General features: G+C 40.1%; 1 protein-coding gene across 3 annotated transcripts in view; it reads left to right on the forward strand.

Annotated features, from left to right (window-relative positions):
* Positions 1–26,028, forward strand: part of ntm (neurotrimin) — a 230,048-nt gene that overhangs the window by 153,303 nt on the left and 50,717 nt on the right. The gene's annotated exons all lie outside the window — the stretch shown is intronic.

Raw genomic sequence — 26,028 nt, forward strand, 5'->3', positions numbered from 1 at the left:
TTGGCGGGGAATAACGGACACCAAAACCAACAAAGATATATTTAGGGTTCTTTATAGCAGTGTTTCTCAAACTTTTTCAGACCAAGGACCACTTAACCAAAAAATAGAAACCTCACGGACCACCTACTGTAATAGGTATAGCTAAAAAAAAACAGTAGACCTACTTCAACAGTATATTACCCAATAGGCATACTCACTGAACAACCTTGCTTATTGTCTTGGCACCTTGCTTATTGTGTCAGATGATTCATATGATTTAAACTGGCATAGGTTACATAGAGTGTTGCAGAACTGTTTGGATTTACATAGGCTACAAGTTGGTTCAATATTCCAAACAACTAGGCTAATTTATATTTTACCACGTCTGCCCACGGACCACTTGGGATAGCTTGCGGACCACCAGTGGTCCCCGGACCACACTTTGAGAAACACTGCTTTATAGGATATATGGAAAAAGGATCTTTAGAAAGGATATATAAGTACAAAACAAAATTAAGCTCTGTAGCTCTCAATGTGGTCCAATACAAAAGCCCAACCAAAAGAAAATGTTTTCACTTCTGTCTTCTACAAGTGTATAAAAAATAGAATGAATGTTCAATCTCCAGCAACTAGTGTTTCATTAATATTAACTAGCCTTACAAAATCCATTTAAGATGGCGGAGCTAAAAGTAGCAGCCTACAAATCTAGCAGGATAAAACTAACTCAACATGGTACAGTGTAAATCTCAGTGGCATAAAACGGTAGCGGTGATACTACAAAGAGAGAAATACACAAAATCATGAATACACCCTACATCAAACTCATACATTACATAAAAATATTATTGAACATGAAGCAACGAGACATTCAATACACTTACAACTTCATACACGTCACTGCATTGGCTGGTGTTCTCACCAGGATACAGATTTTAGGATAGTCTCAAAACTAGATAAAACAATGTGGCTTTTAGTGACCTTCATAAAACATTGTTTAGTTTCTTAGCACACCTTAAAGGAGAATTCCGGTGTGATATTGACCTAAAGTGTGTTGAAACATGATACCGAGTGTGAACGTATGTCTCATAGCCCATCTCGGCTTGTCCCCTGCACTCCAAAATCTGGCGCTAGTTAGCCGATGCTACCAACAGCTTTTTCAATGGTGGTGCTTCGGCATCGGGCTAGCCATGCAAATAAATCACTGTTTTACACCGTTTACAAGACTCAATGTATCTCCGCACTTCATTGGTAGACTACAGAAGGCCCTGACATTTAAAACGAGACATTGAGAACTTTGAAAAAGCACTGGTAGTTTACTTACAAGACGATTTATACAGACAGTATCTTCACGAAGTTTAGCGTTTGCAGCCATCTTGAAGTCACAATAAGTCGAGCGACGAGTAAGAATGAACAGGTATGATAAGGGATCAGATTCCAAAAATAATTCCGTGGAAATGCATGGATTCCAGTTGCTGCTACTGGAAGAAACTGGAATCCATGCATTTCCACTGAATTATTTAGCTGTTGGTAGCATCGGCTAACTAGCGCCATCGGCTATTTAGCTGTTGGTAGCATCGGCTAACTAGCGCCAGATTTTGGAGTGCAGGGGACAAGCCGAGATAGGCTATGAGTAGGGTTGGGTATCGTTTAGGTTTTATCCGATACCGGTGCTAAAACTATACTTTTAAAACGGTGCCGGTGCCGAAACGGTGCCTGAACCGGTACTTTGTTTTTAAAATATTTTAAATTAAAATGGTCTAAAGCATTAATTGCTTTTTTTATTGATGAGACAAATTTGAACATGAAATTGAACTGTTATATTCAATTTACTATCAATATCTCATTGCTCCTATGAATAATACATTTAAATGTTAAAACAGCTTGCCATGCATGCACACACAATGGTAAGCTCTGCTTTCAAGTTTACCCAGTGTAGGCGGTTTGCCATAAGGTATGTTAAAACCGCTTGCCATAAAACTGCCAGGTCATGGACAACGGCATTTGCAAGCAAGTTAATCTAACAGGGACTCTACTTTCCAGTTAATTCAGTGTGTTGCCAAATGCTTCAAGAAATTGTATGTCTTAACCCATAACACCCAGTAGTTTTGAACATGTTAGGCTACATGTCGGTGTAGAAGTGTTAAGATTCCCAGCAGAAGGCATTTTAACAGCAACTATGGCTATGCGCTAACACCAGTCAGCTGAGTTTAATTAGTGATAACATACGGTGATGGTTTCGTAGCCTCTTTGACAGCTCAGTGACATCAGGTATGTAACCTACATATTTGTTTTTGCCAGCTAACTTTTAACATGATCTTCATATTCATATGGACCTCATGCACATGAAAGATTAATATTATGCCATTATGTTGTTTAACACACCGTGAAATAAAGTTTTCACCTTACAACTTTGCTGATAACATTTCAAATAAATGTCAGTTAGGGCATTAGCAAGGATATTGTGTAACATATAGGCTAGGCTAGCCTACTGTTGATGTTGTTTCATAGCCTTTTGCTTGTGTGTAGTTAGGCCCACTGCTAGATTTTGACAGGAGCTCGCGATATCGCTTTAAAGTAAGCTACTTGGGCTCACGCAAGCTGTCAAACACTGTCCACTCATGTGGTGCACCCCTCTGGTTTATACATCCAGTGTTTATCATATGTTAGCTACTGTAAGTGTATCTGGATGTGTTGCTATCAGAGCAAGAAGTTAGAGATGGCGCATGACATGCAGTGATGCCTCGGTTAAAAAAAAAAAAAAAAAAGACGCTATTTAAGCACCGAAATGAGGCACCGAAATCCACGTTGTTATTCGATGCAGTTACTACCGTTTGTGTCGGCACCGGTGCCATATTAGAACCGTGTTTCGGTGCCCAACCCTAGCTATGAGACATACGTTCACACTCGGTATCATGTTTCAACACACTTTAGGTCAATATCACACCGGAATTCTCCTTTAAATGTCATTCAACCTTTACTTTCATAACGAACGAAACAGTATTGCATTGACCAAGGACAAATCTGCAAGCACACATTTCAGGACGGCGAGGCTAATTCACATATCTAAATCAACAGGCCTCCTTTAGCAAACTAACTCATTTCTCAAAAAGTACGAAGTTACATACTACTAAATGTGTATTCTGTCGTTATTTTAACAATTATGCAACTTACACACGCTATTGACGACGATTATTCTCCTGCATTTGTGCCAGCAGCCTTGTCTCCTTTTCAACGTTCCCACTCCTCTGAATCTACCCAGAAATCACTACAAAAACCCCTTTGGGAACTACATCTTGACGTCACTGTAGTTTTCTGGCATTTAAAGGAGACATACACTATTAAACTTGCAAATAAAATGAAAAAAGGATAAACTCCAAACATAACCCGATTACACTAACGTCTTAGAAACGTTGTAAAATGATTGAAATAGATTAAGAAAACCACCGCTATGGTGATTTTTAATGGTAGATTGATTTGTTTGGATCCAGTGAAATTGCTGCCTTGGCAACGCTACGTCATGGCTTCGGTACTCTATTAGAACACATGGGACTAGTTATGTGGTTGCCTAGTAACATTGCTCAAAGAGTTGCCATGTGTAGGCCTACAGTATCATCAGCTTTACATTCATTTCAGATAGACACAGGAGAGGTGTTCAGTTCCTTGTGCCATAGGTAGGCAATTTCCCACAGTGGCCAATCAACAGCTAAGCCTATTTAACATAAAAAAATAAATAAAAGCAACCTTTGTGGGCAAAAAAACATCAATGACATGACAGAGCAAGCTTTGTAGGCAATTCACTGGGGTTGTCAAGCAGGCACCTTCTTTCATCATTGTTTTGTTGAATAAGGTACACAGCACCTCCAGAAGACTGGTGTCCCAGACCCACCCCCCTTCCTCACTAAGGTTATCTACCAACAAAATCAGATCTAAACCTGAATCTGAATATGAGGCACAAATATGCTATACAGGAGACAGTGTGGCCAAGAGCATTTCCTTCTCCTCTCTTCTTTTCTGTTCTGTTTGATTGGAAGTATGTGGTGGGGCTTACACATTCTCTCTGCAAAAAATAAATCACGCTTGTCAATTTGTCTCCATCTCCTTGTCAATTTGTCTCCATCTTCATCTCCCATCTCCTAGATTTCTCAATGGTGTTATAAGCCCCCACCATCGACTTCAAGGCAGCGCTGCGATCGTCAACTTCAAGGCACCTAACCTTAACCCTAACCCTAACCCTTGCCTAACCCTAGTGCCTTCCATGCAGCGCTGCCTGGAAGATGACGTTGGGGGCTTAAAACACCAAACACTGGAGAGATTAAGGATTCAGACAAGCACATACACCCCTGTGCATTATACCATTCTATATCAACTGACACATGCAGGCATTTATCACAGGCTATAGCTTATAGTTTCTCATAATGCCCCCATGGGCAAAGTGGTGTGTCTCCTGACCTGTGTCATATGCTGGTAGACGATGGGGGTCTCGAGATCAGCTACTGACTTGACAGTGGCTCACCCTACACCCTACACGCTGCCGTGTTAAGAGCATTTTGTGACCTTCTTCATTGGTGGTAATACAGTGTCAGCTTGCCCCATCAAGGTTCTTTTAATAGAAACTTTTGGCCACACATTTTCCACTTCAGGTGAGCAACAATTTTTTTTTTTTTTTTTTTACATTGACCTGCGTTTCTGCTGCAGGGTAGCATTCAGGTTAGCAGGATTGGTTTGTCAGCTGGCAAGCTGTCATTACAAGACAAACAAGAAACCCCCGAATTACCCCGGCTGTGTGAGAGACATTTGCTCTTTAAATATAAATGGCGTCAGGTGCCATTCAAACAGACCTCCGCGGCTTGGCTGAAAGGCTCTCTCTTCAGCATCAGTGACAGGCTTCTGCTATGCCTTTTCTTTGGGGGTTGACAGAAAATACAAAGAGCCAATTCAGCTGGAGGTGGGCTCCGAGACTTCAGATCAAATCTAGCAGTGTGAATAAGCATGCAAGCAGCAAGAAAAATGTGTTTGATTCCCATGCTGCAGTAGCCAAAAAAAAAAAAGAATCTGTCATAAATGTATGATAACTCATTTAATACTACCACTAATACACCAGGCTACTACTAATACCAGTACCAATATGAATAGTCCTATACCATTAATGCCACTCCAATAATAACATAGTGTTTCACCATTATTGATGAGGGAAGGAAGCAGATGTGCTTTTTTGTGTGTGGCCCTGCACAAGAAATCAAAGAGTATTGACCACCTGTAATTGTGATGTTCTCCTAAACAAATATGAGCTTTTCCACCTCAGTGCATTTACTGAGCTGCAGAGTTAAAAAAAAAAAGGTCATTATTATGTACAGAGCTTCACCATTAAAAGGTTTTCTTGTCAATTTATTTTGTCTTGTCAACAGTCTTTTGCTAATTAGTGGCAAATATTGGGTTGTTTCCCCCCTCTCATTTCATCGTACTTTGTACTATCTACAGGACGAGTGGGGATCTGCTTTGTCCCAGACAAATCCTGGAACCACATTCATTAACCCACCCAGTTATAATTCAGGCTTACTGGTCATGCTTTCATCGTTACCAGTTCCGTTTCCATTACTTGGGAAAATAACTTTAAAACTAAGCATTTTAATGACACACAGCCTGTACCACATGATGAAAAGTATAATTCTGATGTGAAATGCACATCATTATTTCACATGCCTTCACTCCATCATTTTAATATTTCAAACAGAAATTTGGCAAAACAGAAGTTGTTGCAATTGATTGACCCTCATGTTTTTATATGTATAAATGTGCATGTATTTGATTAGATCTCGTCACCATTTCTGTTGGCACCTACCCAGACGGACCAGGAATGCCGTCTGGTTTGATGGGTTAAGGTTCAGTTTTTGCATATAGGAGCATATTGTATGTGAGTAGCCATATGCTATGCATGTATGGAATGTTGGTCATTATCGGAAAAATAAGTCCAGACAGGGCGAACTAGACTTGCTTCACCCTGAAGGGACTTATTTTCCCGATAATGACCAGCGCTCCATACATTGCCAAAATGAAAAAATAAACTCCACATTATACGTCTCTTTACATTTATTTGTTACCGTTTCCTCGTGGCTTTTGCTGAGAAACAAATAGTTCAACACACGCTGACATTCTTTAAAACACTGCTGATCAACTATCTGCTTTCACTTTTGAATGAAGTTCCAATGCAAGAAGTGACCGGACTACTTGCAGAGTGATATGGAAGACGTAAATCAGAAGTACAAAACCGGTTGCCACTGACAGCAGTAACTACATGTTTCAGCGTTAATTACATGAATATATTTGACGGTAGAGCATTGGGAAATCCCATTCAAATCAATGGAGCGTTCTATTAACATTGTACAACCCCAAATCAGAAAAAGTTGGGACGTTGTGTAAAATGCAAATAAAAACAGAATGTGATATACAAGTCTCGTAAACCCATATTTAGCAGCAAAAAGTACATTAAATGTTGAAAATGAATATTTGGACTATTTCATGGAAAATATATGTTAATTTTGAATTTGATGCCAGCAACATGTTTCAAAAAAGTTGGGACAGGGAATGTTTACCAGTGTGCTGCTTCACCTCTTCATTTAACAAAATTCTCAAATGTTTCTGAACTGAGGAAACCAGTTGCTAGAGTTTTAAGAATTAAATGTTGCCCCATTACTCCCTGATATTGGATTTCAGTTGCTCAACAGTATGGGGTATTCTTAGTCATGCTTTTCAATTCATTATGCACCTAATTTGACAAATCTGGACTGCAGACAGGCAATTTTAGCACCTGGACTCTTCCTCTATGGAGAAATACAGTACTGTTTAAATATGTGCAGAATTAATTTTGGTATTGTTTTCCTGAGGATGGGGTCACCTGAAACATTTGTACTTACACTTTATGGAGTCTGGTGAGGTTAATAAATCACTATTTGATTATATTTTCGGTTTTTTGAAGTCTACCTTTTAAGTGCGATCTCCAGTCTTGTTTTTCGGCATTGTTTGAAATATTCAAGGTACATGTATTCCCTGAAAAAGACATTGCCTGGATGGCAGTATATGTTGCTCAAAACCTGGATACATCATTCAGAATTGATTGTGCTTTGCCAAATGTGCAAGATGCCCATGCTGTAGTCTCTAATGCACCTGCACACCGTCATAGATGTTGGGTTTCGAACTGAGCACTAAAGCAAGTTGGATAGGTTGGATAGGCCCTCTCCTCTTTAGCCCAGATGAGTCCATGATTTCCAAAAAGAATGGCACATTTTGATTGGTCTATCCACGAGACCATTTTCCACCTCAGTCCATAAGACAGTGGTATTTTCTGTATCATGTCTCAATACAATTTTGGCTGTTACAATTTTGACTGCAGTTTTTGAACGGAGTATCAAACTGTGCACATAGACAATGGTTATCAGAGGTTTTCCTGAGCCCATATAATGACAGGTCAATTCAATTTGTTTTTTCAGCTCTTTCCCTTGTTTGCAAAGATTTCTCTGGATTCTCTCAAAGTTTTAATAATGTTATGTCCTGTAGATGATGAACTTCCCAAATACTTCACCAATTTCATGTTAAAAAGCATTAAAATTACATTGTTTCATAATTTCTGCACACAGGTTTACACAGAGTGATGAATACCCCTACATCTTTACCTCTATAGAGACCCTGCCTCTCTGGGATGCTCTTTTTCTTACCCAATCGTGTTGCCAGTTACCCTAATTAGTTGTGAAACATTCTTCCTTTTGTTTTCTTTATCATTACACAACTTTTCCAGCATTTTGTTACCCCCGTCCCAACTTTTTTGGAAACATGTTGCTGGTATTAAATTCCAAATTAACATATATTTTCCATGAACTAGTCAAATTTGTCATTTTCAACATTCATTTTGATATGTTGTCTGTGTCATTTTTGCAACTAAATATGAGTTTAAGAGATTTGCAGATTATTACATTCTGTTTTTATTCACTTTTTACACAACGTTCCAACCTTTTCTCTTTTGGGGTTGTATAATAATCTTAAAGAATGTGCCTTTATTTGACATCCATTAATCCATTAGTAAGGCCACCAAATCAGAAACAGCAGATGAGAAAGCATACTTGAAAGTTAGGCTAAATTTCAATTTGAGACAATACGTTAGACCTTGAAGATGTTCCAAACAACCCCAGACAAAATAATTTAACACAAGATCGAAAGAGACCCAGTGTGAAGGTTTACTGTGACTTAGCAAACAGGGGCCTTGTGTCAATTTTTGCAGAAGTAATAGAAACCAGGGCTGAACATCAGTTTAGATAAGATAGATTTTTTCTTGCAAAATGAATACACATCCAAATCTTTCGCTCTCATCCTTTTCTGTAGACGAAAGCAGAGACATTTTTTGATCACATTTCCCTTTTAATATCACGCTTGGAAGCTTCAGTATCACTCAGACAAATGCCACAGCTTCTGGAGAGGAGAGTTTAAGTGACTCAGTAACCCACAAGTCAGTACAACCAAATACCTTTACCTGTCTTAAAGGGAATCATAGCAACCTCACTTTAAAAAAAGAAAGTTAAGGGCCAAACATGCCCGTTCATTTGTGAACATTCACGGCCGAGACTTGACCAGGCTACGTGTCAGTCTGTCACTCACACGTGATCATCTTCGTCTCGTCTCTTGTCTTCCCCTCCATTCAGTGTGATCTTTCAGGTGGACGTGAAGAGGACCATGTTGTGGGTGGGAGACTCCTGTAATACTCCTTGCCGATGACAAGGAGGAGACATTTCTGATTGAGCCATGGCATAAAGACAGACAGTTGGTAGACCTGAGCGTCTGCATCTTACTTCTGGATTGCAAATCCCTCCCGTGCGTTCTTATCTTTTTTCCCCCTCTCTTTGTATTAAGGAGGGGACCTTATCGCTTCCTATATAATGAGACCAATATGTTCTGTCTCTTCTAATTTCAAGCTTATTAAGAGCAGATGAAACGAAGTGCAGAAAAAAATTAAAGGGTAGAATTAGCATTTGTCGACATGATCCTCTGTGAAATTAGTTGAGAGAGCGGGAGCAGGAGAAAGTGCCTGAGATACTCATTTTCATGCATATCATCGGCTTTGTTTGTGTGTTTACTGTTATGGATCTGATAATCTCAGCACTAGCGTGGTGATGCATGGTGTGGCGCTTGAGGAATCTGCGAGACGACGCATACATTCGCCAGTCTGCTACTATTTCTGTGTCGGGAACACAAGTGAAGGAGGTCTCTGTTGATAAATTGTTGTTTCAGTTAAATTTGTGAAGCGTTTGGTGCGCAGCTGTTTTTCTCTGCGCGGGGCACAAACAAACAAGCTGCTGTGCGAGAGTGAAGGGCGAATCAAGAGCCTATTCAATGCTTGATGATGCTTTGGGGACCAAGCATGCAACCGCTGCATCTATTTGATTGCTGTTTAATCTCTCCACTATACCCACTTGCATATGCATTGCGACCTGAACCTACCGGTACTTTGTTACACATTTGCCATTTAATATATAGAAAGTAATTAAAGGTGTGTTTTGTGTTTTTGGAGTTGGCAGGTGGTGTTCCATGACATTTCATGGACATTTCCTGATTAGAATTTTAGTACTGGTCCAGAGCAATGTCATGAAGATTACTGGACTCTATTAAACATATATTTTTTACCCATAGAATTACGCCATCATGTTGCTTTATTGGAGTTTTTGTTGTCTTCACCGACCTAGAACCTGCTAGCTGCTATCTGGGCTATCACAATTTTGTCCTGCACGGCCATTCTAATTTCTAAAATAATACAAAAAGTGGAGTCACTGAACAGACACTTCAAGGTGTTGACCTACATTCATGTGGAGACTGGGCATTCTCATTAAAAGCTTTAAAAGGGCCATTCATCAACTCATTCAGCGATTACAGTATATGACCCAGAGCTGCTGTGGAAGAAAGCTGTTTGGTTTGGGGTATTTCTTTCTCTCTCTCTTTCTCTCTCTCTCTCTCTCTCTCTCTCTCTCTCTCTCTCTCTCTTTCTCTCTTTCTGTGTATGTGTGTGTGTCATGGAAAGATGGTCAGATCAGTGGCAAATTAACATGTTTAACATAAACAAACATGCATGCATGCAAGTCTAATTTGTCTGTACTCTATTATATTGTTTGATGCAAATTGAAAGTTTCTTGACATCAAAAGTTACAAATGAATACATAGATGTTGAGAAATACGGAGACACAAAACCATATACACATATTTGGGTGAACTGGGGTCACATGCAATGTTGAAAGTGTTTCCCTAAAACCGTGTGCTGTCATACGCTGCTGAAATCTATAACTCATTCTGTCTAAGCAGCACAGGGGGCTTTCTGTCATTGCTTTATTTCTCTGGAGGAGAACCTGTTTAAGACCCCAGCAGCTATTGATGTTTTCCAGTGGAGGGCCTTTTCTTGTACCAATCATTTGTAAAGACAGAGAGCCTATTGATTAGCGGGCAACAGGGGTAGTTGTGGCAGTAGTTGTAAAAAGAGAAATAATGGAATAAATCATATAACTAAAAGCATTACACAGATATTGGCACAGTCTCTGGAATGGCTATGTTTCAGATCTTAGGATCTCATGAAGGCATGGAGAAAAATTTTGTTTCTATGTTTTGGAAGTTTTTGACGGGATGAAAGGTAAAGGTAACGGGAATTCAGCAGATGCCTTTATCCAAAGTGACTCACATAGGATTAAGAAGCATATCTGTTAATCTGCAGAAATGCTTACTTCTGTGCATGAAATAGATGTATGTGTGCTTTTGTCTTAAAAACATTAAAGTATGTCATCTCTCTTTAATTGGTCGTGAATTAAATTAAAAATAGACCACGGTCATGTACGTGTACATACTGCAGAACATCATCCTTGTCTGCGGTGACCAGGGTTCATGTTCTCATGAAGGGCTTTTGAATTCCGGTCAAGGACAGCCAATAGAAAAGACAACCTGGGGTAAGTCCTGTGAGAGGGAAGCCTGAATAGTGGTATGATGTGCTGGCCTTGTGTCCCAGGATAGTGGAGCAGAAACTCAGTCCAGGTGCAGAGGCCAGAGAAATGGAGATTAGCTCAGTCCATGGCACGAGGCCAAGGAAGGAAAGGTGCCTAATTTACTGCCCCCACCCCACCCCCCCACCCCACCCCCCATCACTGCTCCTCACTCCACACTGCTTCAAGTGGTGGCAATTGCATTAATCAGCGGATGCAGTGATTTGGTCGAATTTAAAAAAACAACCAGATCTTGCAAAAGAACTGCAAAGTTGTGTTCAAATCAGAATTTGAGCAGTGATGACCACATTTTTGGCAGAAACAGAAATAATCATGATCCTGCTTAATAAATCGTGATTCATGATGATGTGCCCACCGTACCTAATGCTTTAGTTGATGTGCTATGACAGAAAAAAAATGACAGACTATGAATTCCTGATGATTTATGAGATATGTAAGGGATAACGGCCGCCGAGGTGTCCTGTTATACGGAATTAATGGACGAGGGCGAGGGGCAAAAACTCCCCGACGCGCAGCGGAGGGGAGTTGCCTCCGCCTAAGTCCATTAATTCCGTATAACTGGACACACCTCGAAGGCCGTTATCCCGCTTATCACCCGGTTGCCACTGTAAACACTGTAAACACGCGGTTCTGTTTAAAAAGAAGCTCACTAGTTCAGCTTGTTGTACAACTTTAGCATGGACAGTTAGCTTGTTTACAGTTGATTCCATTGTTGGGAAGCCTGCAACCAAAAGATTCTAGAGCGCTGCAACCGTCGTCCTACTATGGTTGTTATAGTTATCATTCATAAGCATTGATATGGAACGGTGTCCTGTTATTCAGAATTAAAGGCCACCCGCCAGCCAATCAGAAAAGAGTATTTCTTCTCTCCCGGTGATAATAAGAAATTAAGTAATACATAAGTCATGAATTAATTAGTGCATGAATTCATGATAATTCATGTACCCTTACCGTAAAGTGTTACCCAAAATACAATAAAACAAGACAAACACACAAAATACTGTACATTTTAAATTAGTAGTGAGCAGTCCAACAGTCTAAGAAATTGTTATATTCTTTTGACCAGTCTAAATCGAAAATCATAAGAGAGAAAGGTCCAGGGGTCACTGGACAGCCTGGTGACTCCATCAGATTGATTTTCACAGGGTAATTCCAGCTGCATAATATTGATATTATGGTGTTATCAATATCAGGTGCTTACACAGTTCCAGAACATTGGTACACACAATCACCTGGGCAACAGTTAGGATGAAAAGCAATCAGGCAGCTGTCTGATGATAATTATGTCTGGTCTATTGTTGTTATCAATATCCTTCCTGCTGTTTAGCAGTGAGTATTACAGGATAGATTATTGAGACAGAGTGATATTTATTCAATCTTGAATCATGCAGAGATGGAATGACCTATTAATTTAAAGAAAATCCAGAGCACCAAAATGGAGGGGACAACTTCCAAATGTGTCTTCTTCCTTATGGCCACTTTAGAACATGTGGAGATTCTCCCATCTTCACTCATTTATATCCACAGATCCATTAAGAACATAATTCTCTCCACGGTTGATTGTAGTATTCTTAAAAGTTGCGCATGAAACTACATCTAAGTTTTAAGTATGGCTGCATAGGAGTGACAGCGCTCATACATCAATGGGAATTGCAATTATCACAGCGAATACGGCAGCAATGTCTGATCTAGAGTCCACAAAACTCCCCCCCTCCGTAATCCGTCTTAAACTTTCCATGGGCAATTATGCCACCAGCTCTCTGCAGCTTCCTTAATGCCTCTTTCATCTTCATCTCCCGGTGCCAACTTTTCCATCATCTTCTGCTGATTAGAGAGGGGAAAGGTGAAAGAAATTACCATGGGGTCGCCGGAGTCAGCTGAGACACTGCAGTTATTGTGAAAAAAGAGTGTTTACGTTGGTGTCTGTGGGAAGTGCATCCAGAGTTTTTTTCTTTCTCAAGGGGCGTTATGTTAATGTCCCATTTTGTTCATTGGTTTGAGGAACACATTGGATCTTGCAACCCTTTAACTCATGTTCAATTTTATGTTTATATCTGTCTATTGAGTAAACTGTAATATTGAGTCATTTTTCCAAGTCTTATCAATTTTGTGAATATTAAGTTGTGGCTTGTTGTCTACCTTAGCCTACTACGTTTGAAAAGAGGTATTGTTTGTGTATTTACAATGACTGCTTCTGACTTAATGATCAAGAGGAACTTTATATGTGTGGAGTATAGTAACCCAAATTGGTATGTTGTGCTGGTCTAGATTCTGTGAATAAAACATAGGAACACAATTATTAAACGAGTGCATTATTTAGTAGATACCAGCACATGATTTTGAAAAAAAACGAGCACATTATTTAGCGCTTCAGCGTATATACAGAAGGAGACCATTGAGTATGCTGGAGCTTGATACCTGCTGCGTATTTGTGCTTTTTCACATAAGAGTTGTGACGTTGTGCCTTGCAATAGACTAAGACTGTCTAGCCCCATGGTCAAGGAGTAAACAACTGTTTGTACAAAACTAGGAGTCAAAAGGTTCTCTTTGAATACAACTGAATGCCTACCTGTGCTGACTTCATTGAAGCCAGCAGCAAGTCCTGTTAAGCCAGCGGCAAAGCCCTGTGAGCTCACTCGGTGCTTCTCTGTGGTCAAGAAAGGAAACTGTGTAGTTGCTGGTGGCAGAACCCTGTGTGGCCCCTCTCTCCGACTGGACAGACTCGTGGTTATATTGTGGAGTGTGTTCTTTTCCAAATGGACTCAAATGAAACTGGACGTAGCCAGTGTCCTATGATAAAGTGCACTTGTTATACATGAGTGGGTCTTGTTGATATGGTAGATAGGAGTTTATGAGATGCCGCTGCTAATTTGAATGATATTGCTGGGAGTATTAGCATGAAAAAAGTTGTGCATGGGAATTTAATGGCATATATGTACTTTGCATTCTTTATTTCTTCTATATTCCTTAAATTTTCTTCCTCTCTCTCCTCTTTCATTCTCTCATTCTTTCTTTCCATCTATGCTACTCTACTTTCGTTTAAACAGGCCCTCTCAGAAGGTGGACCTCTAATGAATGTTAATATTGTGCATAGAAGATGCTCTCTCTTCTGAATGTAAATGTTGTGCATACAGGAGTCTCTCTCTGGAGTCGTTCTTCTGCCATAGCAATCATTCATATCTAAGGGCAGATATCAAAGCAAAAAGCCGGGCAGTTTGTATGAATTGTGTCCCTGTATAGATGAATAAGATAGTATATAGAATTGGGGGGGGGGGGGACTTTACTGAAGTTTGATTGGCTGATCATTGAACTGACTGAGTGTCCCTGAGTTTTCAAGAAAAGAAACACTATACTAAAAACTTTTTTACTAGTTGAATGAGTTTTAAAGAAAAGAAAATGGTATACTAAAAGCTTTTTACTAGTTGAATGACGTGAGCCTACTGATTACTCCCCAGACTTCAGTGGCTTTTAAATAGTATTTTCCATTTTTCCTCCTTTTCAACCTGGTGCCCTTTCATCTTTCCTCAAATCTCCTCTCTGCCTTCACTCATCCCTACCACATGCACCATGTCATGACACACAAAGGTCTCAGTGGCAGAGGTGCCCCATCCGCTCCCAGCAGATATTAAATGGGCCTCTGCCTCAATAAAACAAAGAACTCCCATGACATCTTGGGGCATTCCGTATATGCTATAAAATGAACAAAACCCTAACACGTACTATATATTATGTCGACAGTCAGTCAGTCATTCATTCATTCAGTGGGATTCTTTTGAAAATAATTCAACTCCCAATTGATTACTTTTACTCAAAGGAAAATAAGAGAAAAGTTAAACAGACTTTGGCAGTGACAAAAACCTTGGTATTAATTGAAAAAACATGTCTTGCTCTTCAAACTCATCCTTTTCATATGAAATCAAAGACAGAAAGTTCACTCTGAAAAATAGTGGGCCCTATTTTGACAATCTAAAATTAGTGGTCTGAAGTGTATGTGTTTTGCGCATTTAGGGTGGGTCTAAATCCACTTTTGCTAGTTGTATGGTGGAATAAATGATCAGACGCCACATGCATGATTTTAAGGGTTGTACTTAATTTTTCTTAATTAAACATGGGTGTGTTTTGGGCGTAGCATCCAATAAACCAATGAGTGTGCCCTCTCCTATTCCCATTAAAATGCAGGGGCGCTTTAACCATGGCACGTACAGTAGCTATTATAATGACATGGGAGTGCATCTCTGCAAAAGGAATCTGCTGGCACAAATGCGACCATGTATGCAAAAGCTTACTCTGCTGAAACAGGTGTTTATGTGATAAGAAGAGCATACACACATTCTGCAATCGCCTGGCCTTAAGAGCTTGTAGGCACCAGGAAATGTAGGGCTCTATTTCGGCGATCAGAAACGGATGGTCAGAGGCACAAAGTTTATAGACATTAAAGGCGTGGCCAGTCCACATTCACTAATTTGATGGTGCGATTATGTGATCAAACGTGATAAAGTGCAATAAATCAACACTTTATAGAGTGATAAGAATAAGCTTTGCAACACGCTTTGCACCACCTTGCGCCGCGTGCACGATAGGGGCCTTAGTTATTCACTTTCACAGCACTGACTGACAAGTTACAATTAACGACATAACAAGAAAAAAACAACAACACTGGAATGAGTGAGTAAGTCCTAAGGACATTCAGCCAAGCACACTAGCACAGTCTTTGCATTGAAATGCAAGGGACCCCTTTGCTAGGGTCTCGCCTTGAGGCAGATCATAAGCTAGATTGCAAACAGCAATGTACGATCAGTGCGCCTGACCACACTTCGTTTTCTCACGGACACACTCATGGGGGCGCAAGTTGTTTTGATATTTAGACATTGTGTGTGCTGTATGGGATGATAATAATTACCTTGGTCTATGAGATATGCTGCATCCCGCCTGGTGCTGCGATGTGCCAGACATAAGATAGGGCCCAGGGACATCAAAGTAATGCTGACATGTAGTAAGAAAGAAGATTATCATTGAAAAACACAATAGAATAAACCAAAATAAGATTGCAAATGTAAAAAAAGGATCATGTGTGCGCTATTATACTATTTTTTATATATTTAAGTTCACTGGAACTCTTTAGTGCCTGTAGTGTTTTTCTTTCAGTGCACCAAACTTGAAGTCTCTCTGTCTGTTCCATGGAAACTGTTCTTTATTTACTGCTGTGAAACCTCTAAGCACAAAAGAACGTTCTGTAATTCTGACATCCCAATTCACTCACTTTCAATAAAACGACCTTCGCCTGTTTACGCCATCGTGAACACACACTCACACAATCACACAGACACCTCCAACTTCACATTCAGGCCTTTGCTGTGCTGAGGGTAGTCCCTTTCCTGACACTAAGAATGGGTTGTGTAGTCCTTGGATGCTTGTGCGACTTTTGGTCTGCATGTTTCAATCTCCGCCCGGGTCTAGCACTAATGGCTATGTGCCAGACGAATGGCAGGCGAGGTGGAGACTTTAAATCTTCTCGTTGACCCTGATACTGATCCCAGCGGTGAGGGCTGGCGTCAGCTCTATATGGGAGGGGGGGGGGGTTGTTAGGGGGGTGGCTGGACCGTCTGGAGATAAGGCACCCGATACACCCAGACCGTAAACATTACTGGATGCTGAACTCAAACAAAGTATACACATACACATACACACACAGACAAGGGTTTGTAGCAGATACACTAATCATAACACTACATTTTGTTATATCCAGGACAGTATATGCCGTGCACTAGGTTAAAGATGGTGTGGACCTGGCATGGTACTGGCACTGTTTTGCATGTCTGGCTTACCATAGCTGGGTGTGAATCCTCACCCAGGGGAAGTGCCATGGGCCTCTCTCGCCAACCAATTAGATTGTGTCATTTCTGAAATGCACAGACGAGTTTGATAGATCATGCATGGCATGAGGCAAGCCAGAAAGCAGGCAGACAGCCAGCCAGCCAAGCGTCTAGGCATGGAGGCGGGTCAGTCCATACCCTGGAATCCTACAGCCAGTCTTTGATCGATGAAGAGGAAACAGGGGCTGTTATTTATAGGACCGTGAGGCTATTAGACCCAAGCAGCCACTTACCCTTTGCCATGTCTGTTGCTTTGCGCCAACCAGAGGACAATGGAGATTAAAGAGCCGCGAGCTGATGTATGGTGTTAATCTCATCTTGTAATGTAAACTGCTTGCTTATTTGTTTTTGATACAGTTTGTGTTATAGTTGCTCTTTCTGCATGTGCCATCCTGTGCATGCATAGAGCACACTGGAGAGATTAGCCACTGTGTGCACCATACTGTCTGAAGCATGGAAGCATGGTGAAGAAAAGAGTCATTTGCTTATTATCTTAGGTACACAAATATGCATTTTCTACATTGGTTTCAGTTGATCTTGTGTGTGTGTGTGTGTGTGTGTGTGTGTGTGTGTGTGTGTGTGTGTGTGTGTGTGTGTGTGTGTGTGTGTGTGTGTGTGTGTGTGAATGGTAAGAATGTGTAAAATATATGAAAAGAGCCCAATCTTTAATTGGCCCTAATGCTTGAGTGGCATCACCGGAGCACTTTAGGTTTTGGTGAACATCAGCTGAGTTTCGCCACCTTCGCCCACCTCTTCCTCCTCCTTCTCCTCCTCCTCTACTCGCCACCGATCCATGACTCCAGAATCCTAATGGGTATTATTTGTAAAGGGCACCTTCGTTTGTGTGACTCCACTTCAAAAAGCCAAGGTGATTTCAACCGAGACATAATCCGACTGCTGCCCCGAGTGTGAATGTGAATCAGAGGGAAACATGCCTCAGACAGGTCTGTTCACGCTGAATTTTGGGCCGCGCAAATCCAGGCGATTACTTAATTGTTTCATTAATTGCCTGATAGTTTCGCCCTCTTATGTCCCATAATGGTATGTCCCTCTGCAGTTAGGTATTAACAAGGTGCCTTTCATGCTTTTTTAGTGTACAATTATAACCCAATTACAGTCTGTCCACCGTAAACATGTTGGAACATGTCAGAGCATGAAGGCAAATGGAAAAGACATGTTTCAGTCAAGCATTTAGATAATTTGGTCTCACTGCATTGGAATCAATTTGTTAATTTTCTGGTTCCTCCGTTCCAATATGACACACAATGCTTTCTACACTATTAACATTTGATCTTCATCGTTTAGCTTCAGGGATGAGTTGGAGGGAGTCAAATTATGTTAATTGATTATGGTGTCCTTTAGAAAGTCAGTGACTAGTATTTGAAGTTGTCATAGCATCTATTTAATTGCATGTCAGGCAGCTGTAAATTAAAGCTGTTCTTGTTTTGTGGTTGTTGTTACATGTAAATGTTGCTTTAATGCCACATTGTTTGGGAATTTAAAGGTACACTATGTAGGTTTAGGTATTTTTTGGCAACTGTAGAGCTCCCTCTAGAGTCGCAATACATTTATATTTTACTCTGCTGTTGTAAATAGCAAACTTCTCATGACTTGTACCCCCTGTACATAATGAAAATGTTTTTGTTGTGGAGGTAAAGGATTAACAACAGGCAAAAACTATCTACAAAGAGCTATATCTACTGACAAGGTAATGTTTCACAATTCTCACGAGATTTGTCGGGCCTCCGTTCTTGAAGTTGCATGGCTGGTTTTCTCGGTAACGACTCTCCACATCTATGCTGTATAGCTATGCTAGGTGAACGATTCACCTATTACAAGTTTGTTTACCATCAAAATGGCTTTGTAAAGGTTATATTAAGGTAAAAATCTTGCATAGTGTACCTTTAAAAATAAAATGTAAGCCACTTTGGAATTCATGTAGACAGGTAGTTTGTCTCACATTCTGTCTTTGTTTAGATCCGCCCATCCATGGTCATTTCAAAGTCCGAGATTTGTATAAGAAGCAACTATGAAGCAACCAAGCAACCAAGAAGCAACCATGCAGTTCATGGCAGCTTTGTGGCCATTCACCAATCTTATTCAGCAAAGCCAAGGGGGAAAAAAATATTTTCGATTTTTTGTCATCTTTAAGCTCACCCAACTGTTTTTTCTAGGAGTAACTGAGATAACCATGGCAGAAACGTGATTTTATGTTCAGTAAGCTATTGTTGCATTGATCTGGACATACATTTTGCCTGCCGGAGGATCCAATCATGACCCACTTTTAGTGTTTTGGCAGAGGCATCCAAATTGTGATTTAAAACGCCCAGGTATTTCATGGAGTTCATGATACCATGAACCCTAATGAGGTTCACACAACACACTTGAATCCATAACACACTTTCCTCCACTTTAAAATGATTCTACTTGGTAAAACAATTACCCTCCCTTGAGAGTCTGTATTTAATCCACAACAGTAGTAGCTTTTGACATTTTGATAGTTTACCAACAGTGTCAAGAGTCTCTGAAATGTCAATTCAACAAAATGTTACCCATTAATTGCCGATTTTTGAGGTGGCTGATTCTTGAAATTAGACTTGTAATGACACAGTCCAACACACGCACAGAGAGACAGAGAGAGGTAGGCAGACAGAATGACAGACAGGCACACACACACACACACACACACACACACACACACACACACACACACATACAGTAGTCCAGCTGTCAGAGAAAGGCACACCCACACACACACACACACACATACACATACACACACACACACACACACTCTACGACATGGGGCAGGCTGTGTAGCTATTATGCTATCACATGGAGACTGTATCTAGCACCACTTAAGCTTTGGCAAGAGATTTCATCAGATGACTACCAGAATGGACAGTTTACTCACTTACTTGTGCCAACAATGTTGCGCAACACACACACACACACACACACACACACACACACACATTGCAGCTTTGCTGGTGCATTCATGAAAATATACCAGTACTTTTGCATGCAGACTTATCACAAAAGGAGTTTATATAATGCAAAGGCTTTGCCTATCACAGTCTGATCTCTGCCAATTTTGCTTGAGGAAAACGTGTGTGGAAGAATGAGCGGAGAGAATGCATGTTGTCAGCCGAGCCGCTTCTCAGTCTAACTCGGTGAAAGCTGAGAGATTGCCCTACAAGCCATAGACCGAATGCTTTGCGAGATAACCGAGGGTGGTTAAAGCACTGTGAAAAAAAATCTCTTGGCTTTCCGCAGTCTACACTGGACAGGAGAGATGCCTACGGACAGCATCTGCTATGAAGGGCAATAAGCGGCTCCATCAGTAGGTCTACTCAGTAAGATTAAGTTGAAGATCCAGCATCTTTCTGAACCACGTCATACTGTGGTGTTTGCCTTTATGGTTTACATGTGTTTCGGTGCGGAGAAGAATTCTGTATTCACACACAAAGGGACAGATTTTATTGTTTCACAATATTTGGTCCAATTTGTTCACATTACAATAATAATGAAAAGAATGAGCAATAAATGTATTTCATGCATTCATTAATCAAGCTTTTATTATACTGCAGATAAAACATGGGGTGTTCACGCTTCAGGATATTTTGTTGTCTTATCAGAGCAGTCAAGGGGCACTCCATTAAAATCATTAAAATGAAAACAAATTGTGGTGGTGGTGAGCTGCACTATGTCAGTAATCATGACATGATTCATTGTTCATCTAGCCAATTTTGCTGAAGACTAAGAGTAGTCCCTCAGGTCCTGATGCCTTCTCCTAGTGTCTTGCACTGCAAGAGGCCTGGAATACAGTTCCCTTTTTCTCACTTTTGATTTGAAACTTTTTTTTTCTGTGTCAACGTCATCTGCACCCAATGTTGGGTAGCTGCGCTCCGACTGAACAAAATGAGATGTGCTGAGTGGAGGAAACACTGTCCTCAGTAGAACTGTGTTATTTATACTGCTACTTGTCCTCCAGGGTGATGAGCAAGTTAAAGAACTAGGAATTACACAGGATGAGTTTTACAGTATTTTTTTATTTCTTCCATTGAAGGAAAAGATTGGTAAATCAAAGTTATTGAATGCTATATAGTCAGGGAAGGGTGGCAGTTATGTTGAATACTGTAGATTATTTTATAGTGTGCCTTTGCAGTGACTGGGTAGTCTGAAAATTGAATCTTCTTAAGATCAAATGGAACACAGTGCCATAGACTGTTGTAAACAACATTAAATCACACACACACACACACACACCAGGGCCGTAGTCACCATAGACATTGAGGGGGACGTGTCCCCCCCAATATTCAAATATGACCAAAATGTCCCCCCCAATATTCGGACATAGAAAAATAAAGAAAGAATAAAGCGCTATACTAGGCCTACAGGAAACCAACACGTATCTAAAATGTAATCAAACGTAAATAACTCACAAATTAGTGACCTATGGTTCCAGAGTAGCCTACACCCCTGAGTGGTTTGTCCTGGTGATTTTCCGTTTTTCGTTAGTGGCGTGCGCTATCAAAAGCTTCCATTTACTGCACCCTACTGCGGTAAGGTAGGGCTGTCAACAATATCGCAAAAGCTACCGGAACAATTTTCACAAAACTTCTTGGAAAGGTGTAGCACAGGCTAAGGAAATCCCATACATGTTTGGAGCCGATCAGACTGAAAGGGAACATTTTCCATATTGTAGCCTATTCTCGCAATGATAGCGAAAGTGAAACGTTTTATTTTAAATGATGAATTTGTGCAAGCCTGTGTCATTTCTTTCATGTCTTTCAACATAAATAATGCATTCATATGCTAGTAGTAATGCCAGAAATTACCGTGTATAGGCCTCTTAGAAATGATGTGTCTAGATGTGTTGTCCCTGCTGTTTTGTGTGTTGTCGTGTTTCGATGTGTGTGTGTTGTATGTGCTAAATTGTGAATAAAAAAAAAAAAAAAAGAAAAAGAAATGATTGTTGCATCTTGCATATTATTTAGATGCGCACTCAATCGCGCATCCATGCAGGCAAAACGTGATCAAATGTGGCGACGTTTACAATACGTAATAGTTAATGTGAATCGCGGACAATAACCAAAGAAAGGAATTTGCACCTCCATTCACCAATTAAAGGCTGTAGTAGGCCTAGTGTTTCTACATGTTGGCACAAAACGTCATTTCTGTCAGAAGCCAGTCTAATGCATACAGGGGTAACATCAGGTGAGTCAGACAGAAGAGGGAGTTTTAAAGTCCGCACATCCAAATGTCTGACCTGGGAGCAGGACAAACAAACGAATAGATAGAAAAGAGAAAAAGACCGCTTCAACCAGGGTTTTCTGCTCCCACTGCTCCCAACAAGTGGGAGCAGAAAACCCTGGTTGAAGCGGTCTTTTTCTCTTTTCTATCAGACAGAAGAGGGGCCTGCTTTAGGAGCCTATTCCTGAATCCTGTCCCTTTCAAACTACGTTAAAATTGTGTGATTAGCCGCCAGCATCATAAAATCTAAATTTATTAGGCTCCAAACCTAAGCCTTAGTTTAAAAAAATCTTCAGGTGTAAGTAATAAGTCAAAGAACCACATTCTGTGTAATATAGAAGTCATCAAAAGATACTCTAGTTTGTAATTTCTTTTAAAGTATACATTTGGGGGGGGGGGCTTCTGTTTGGGGGTCCACCTCACCACAGATTTGGTCCCCCCCAATGTTGACATCATGACTACGGCCTTGACACACACACACACACACACACACACAGCAAAGCAGGATTTGAACATTCACACAAACAGAAATGTTTGGCCACTAAATTAGAATTTGAGAGAATTTGTGTTCTCCCCTTAATTGTGTTTGATTTTCATGAATAGTGCTTTTATTTTGATCAGGCAAGAGTGGCATGAATATACTGTATTAAGATGCAAACATACTGAAAGCTCTCTTACAATATTTCCCACTTACATAATTTAGTTTTATCTCAGACACTGAAATGCCTTTGGAACAAGCCTGCAATGGCACACTTGGCAAAAGTAAGATCTTGTGAGAGCTTTGTTCTGAAAAGAGAAATTATTTTAAAATAAAATACTCTTACATGTGTGAACAGTGTCTTAGCCTTTGCTTCTTCTAACCTACTTTGAATTAAGCTTACTTGTTGGTAGGCTAGTCAGCATGAAGAAAATTGTTATATGCTCTGCATTGCAGTGAGTGAGTGGTATACTGTAGGGTTGATGTGGATATAGGACAAGTGAGTTTGGGCTTGTTTTTTTGGCTCTGGCTTGGGCTTGTTGGGGCTTGCCGTACTCTCATCAGTATCACTTTCTCAGAGCATCAGTGTAGTCTTTTGTCGACAAGTTGCGAGACCCATCTAAACAGCTTTCTAGAAAGCAGCGGGTGTCTGTCTGGCAAGGTTGCTCTAGACTGCAACCTGTAATCGGACTTATTGGATGCTCTGAGAATAGAAATATAAGTGAACTTGTCTCTAATTATATTGTAGACCTGCAGTTTACACAGCTTCCTGCTGTGATACAGTCATCTCAAAAAGTAATCCTGTTGATTTTTTTTCTCAGTGACAATGTGTTCTGCTGCACTTCCAAAGCTAGGAGAAACTAAAAGCTTAACTGTGACAAAGTCTACTCCCACTCTTCCAGATGTAATAATATTAATTAGCTTATGTAAAATTTAGCAGGCACCTCCATATGGTGTTTTTTCAAGCACATTATTCATTCCTTTAGCCAGACTAGCCATCATTGTAATTCTAAGCAGCAACTTGTTTTAGCCTGACTACAAGAATATTGGTCTGGGCCGCTGCCCTTTTGCTTAACATCTTGCGTCAAGTAGCATGGCTCAATTACAGGGAAATTGCAAGGAAATTGTTTTTTTTCTCAATTTGCATCCCCCACCCCCATCATTGGGCTAGAATACCCTTGAGACTTGTGTACATTGCACAATACCCCTATTGCAGCCTTGCACATTTTTTCTTTTAGGGTCTTTTTTTCACAGCAGTTTGTCTTTGTTTGTTTGTCTGTTCAACAAGTCAACAAGTCCTTGAGCAGTCTCTTGGCTCCATTCACCATGGCTCACATTTGTCAGAGTGGCTTAGGGCACTTGATGAATACCTGATTCACGCCAATGAATTTCTCACAGGAAGTGGAGAAAACAAAAATCTCTCTCTGACGCCATCCGTAGCCACTCAAAACAAGATTAGTTTCCAAGCTGATATTTGTGTTGTATTGTGAGAAGTGACCATAATGGTGGAATGCATTCCATTATGTCTGTTAAGGAGTCACATTGTACTGAAGTTGAGGAGGACAACAGCCCCTCATACCCATCCCTTATGCAATTCAAGTCCTTGGGATGTGCCCCCATCTTAGTTATGGTGCTTTTCAGTTTAAGTCAGGGAGAGGTTTTCTCAAGTTGTTTTTTTCTGAACCAAGGTTATGATATTTTTTTTTTACATGACTTTAATTGTGCTTTTCCAGTTAATATGATGTGGATCTCACAAACAATTTTGGTAACACTTTATTATAACTACACACGATTCATCATTTATTATTACCTTTGTTACATATTAGTTAATGATGATGATAATAAAGCATTTGTTCACACAGTTATAAATGGTTTGTTTATAGTAAATAAGCCTATATCTAAAATATGTTTATACATTATTGTTAATACTTAATAAATGATGCAATAATATGTTTTTGATGAAGTAATATTTCCATTATTTAACAGTTGTTACATACACATTCTCTAATGATTAGTTAGGATGAGGATACATATTTTATAAACCACTTCCTAATACTATAATTCATGATTAACTCAGGAGTCACAAGTGGTTAGTTAATGATATTTTGTGAGCTCATCTAAAGTGAGGACGTCTTATGCCTTGCAACACATTTTGTTGCAAGGCATAAGACCATTTATTGCAAGGCATGAGACCATTTATAACTGTGTGAACAAATGCTTTACTGATGATAAATTATGTATGAACAATAAATTACTAATGATGAACAAACCATTAACTAATAAGTAACAAAGGCTTAACAAATGATGAATTGTGTGTAGTTATTATAAAGCATTACCACAGTTTTGACTATGTACTGTATGTGAGCCAGTGGTGTGTCAATAGTTAACTAATAATTACAGAGACCCAAATAGTATTGGGTTTAAATATTACGCCTTGATGTGACTTATTCAATGATTCTACTACATTTATTCACCCTTTAGGGTTATTTCATCTGTGGAAAAACCAAAGCAGTCCTAATTGTAAATGCATGCACTGCAACATTAACAGCAATAAATAAATATTTCTGGGGAGTTCACTTTTTGAAGGAGTGCAGATGTGTTCTTTCATCTAGTTAAAATCTTTCTGGTGTTTTACAAACAGTACAGCAAGATTCCAAAGCAGCAAACTACCCACGGTTGGGTTAAAGCTCTGCCCTGCATGAATGCTTGACTGCTGAGGCAAGAGGTGCGCAGGTGGCCGGCCAGTGCATTTATGATCTGTCCACAAATGAAACAGGGGTCTCCCATCTCGGCAGGCTGCATTGACAAGCCCACCCAGCCTTTTTCACTGAACCAATTTGGCTCTTGTAGGTGTCATTGCCACAGATATAGGCAAGCAGAAATGAGGTTTGGCGTTCGTGTGTGTTTGGTGTCAACTTCTCATGAATATATTCATAGGAGGTGGGGTCATAAAGCGGCTGTCAACATGATGAAGTATTAATATAAAATGCTTACTCCTAATATTTAATGTATCTCTCTAATCAATGGTTTGGAAGTGTACTGTACACAGAGGGGATGGTGTTGAGAATGTTTTGCATCGTTTGAGCTACGTTACAAAGGAATTTAATGTTGGACGAAGCTAACTTTTGTTTTCTTTAAAAAGCTTTTTGGCTATGGCTAGTACATAGAGTACATGCAGTATAGCTTTTGCCTTCAGTAAATTATGCCCTCAGGGTCAAAATGTATCCAATTGATATAATATAAAAAAATATACCCTGTTGAAAATCAGATTTACAATTATGTAAAACATCGGATGACTGACTGCATCTTAGGGAACCTCCACCACGCACACACACACACACACACACACACACACACACACACACACACACACACACACACTCGCTAACACACACACACACACACACACACACACACATTG

Source organism: Alosa pseudoharengus, unplaced genomic scaffold (genome assembly GCF_046254945.1).
Source record: "Alosa pseudoharengus isolate Yale_2024_CS ecotype anadromous, Long Island Sound unplaced genomic scaffold, YU_APseudo_1.1 YU_APseudo_1.1_scf_8, whole genome shotgun sequence".
Taxonomy (NCBI): domain Eukaryota; kingdom Metazoa; phylum Chordata; class Actinopteri; order Clupeiformes; family Clupeidae; genus Alosa; species Alosa pseudoharengus.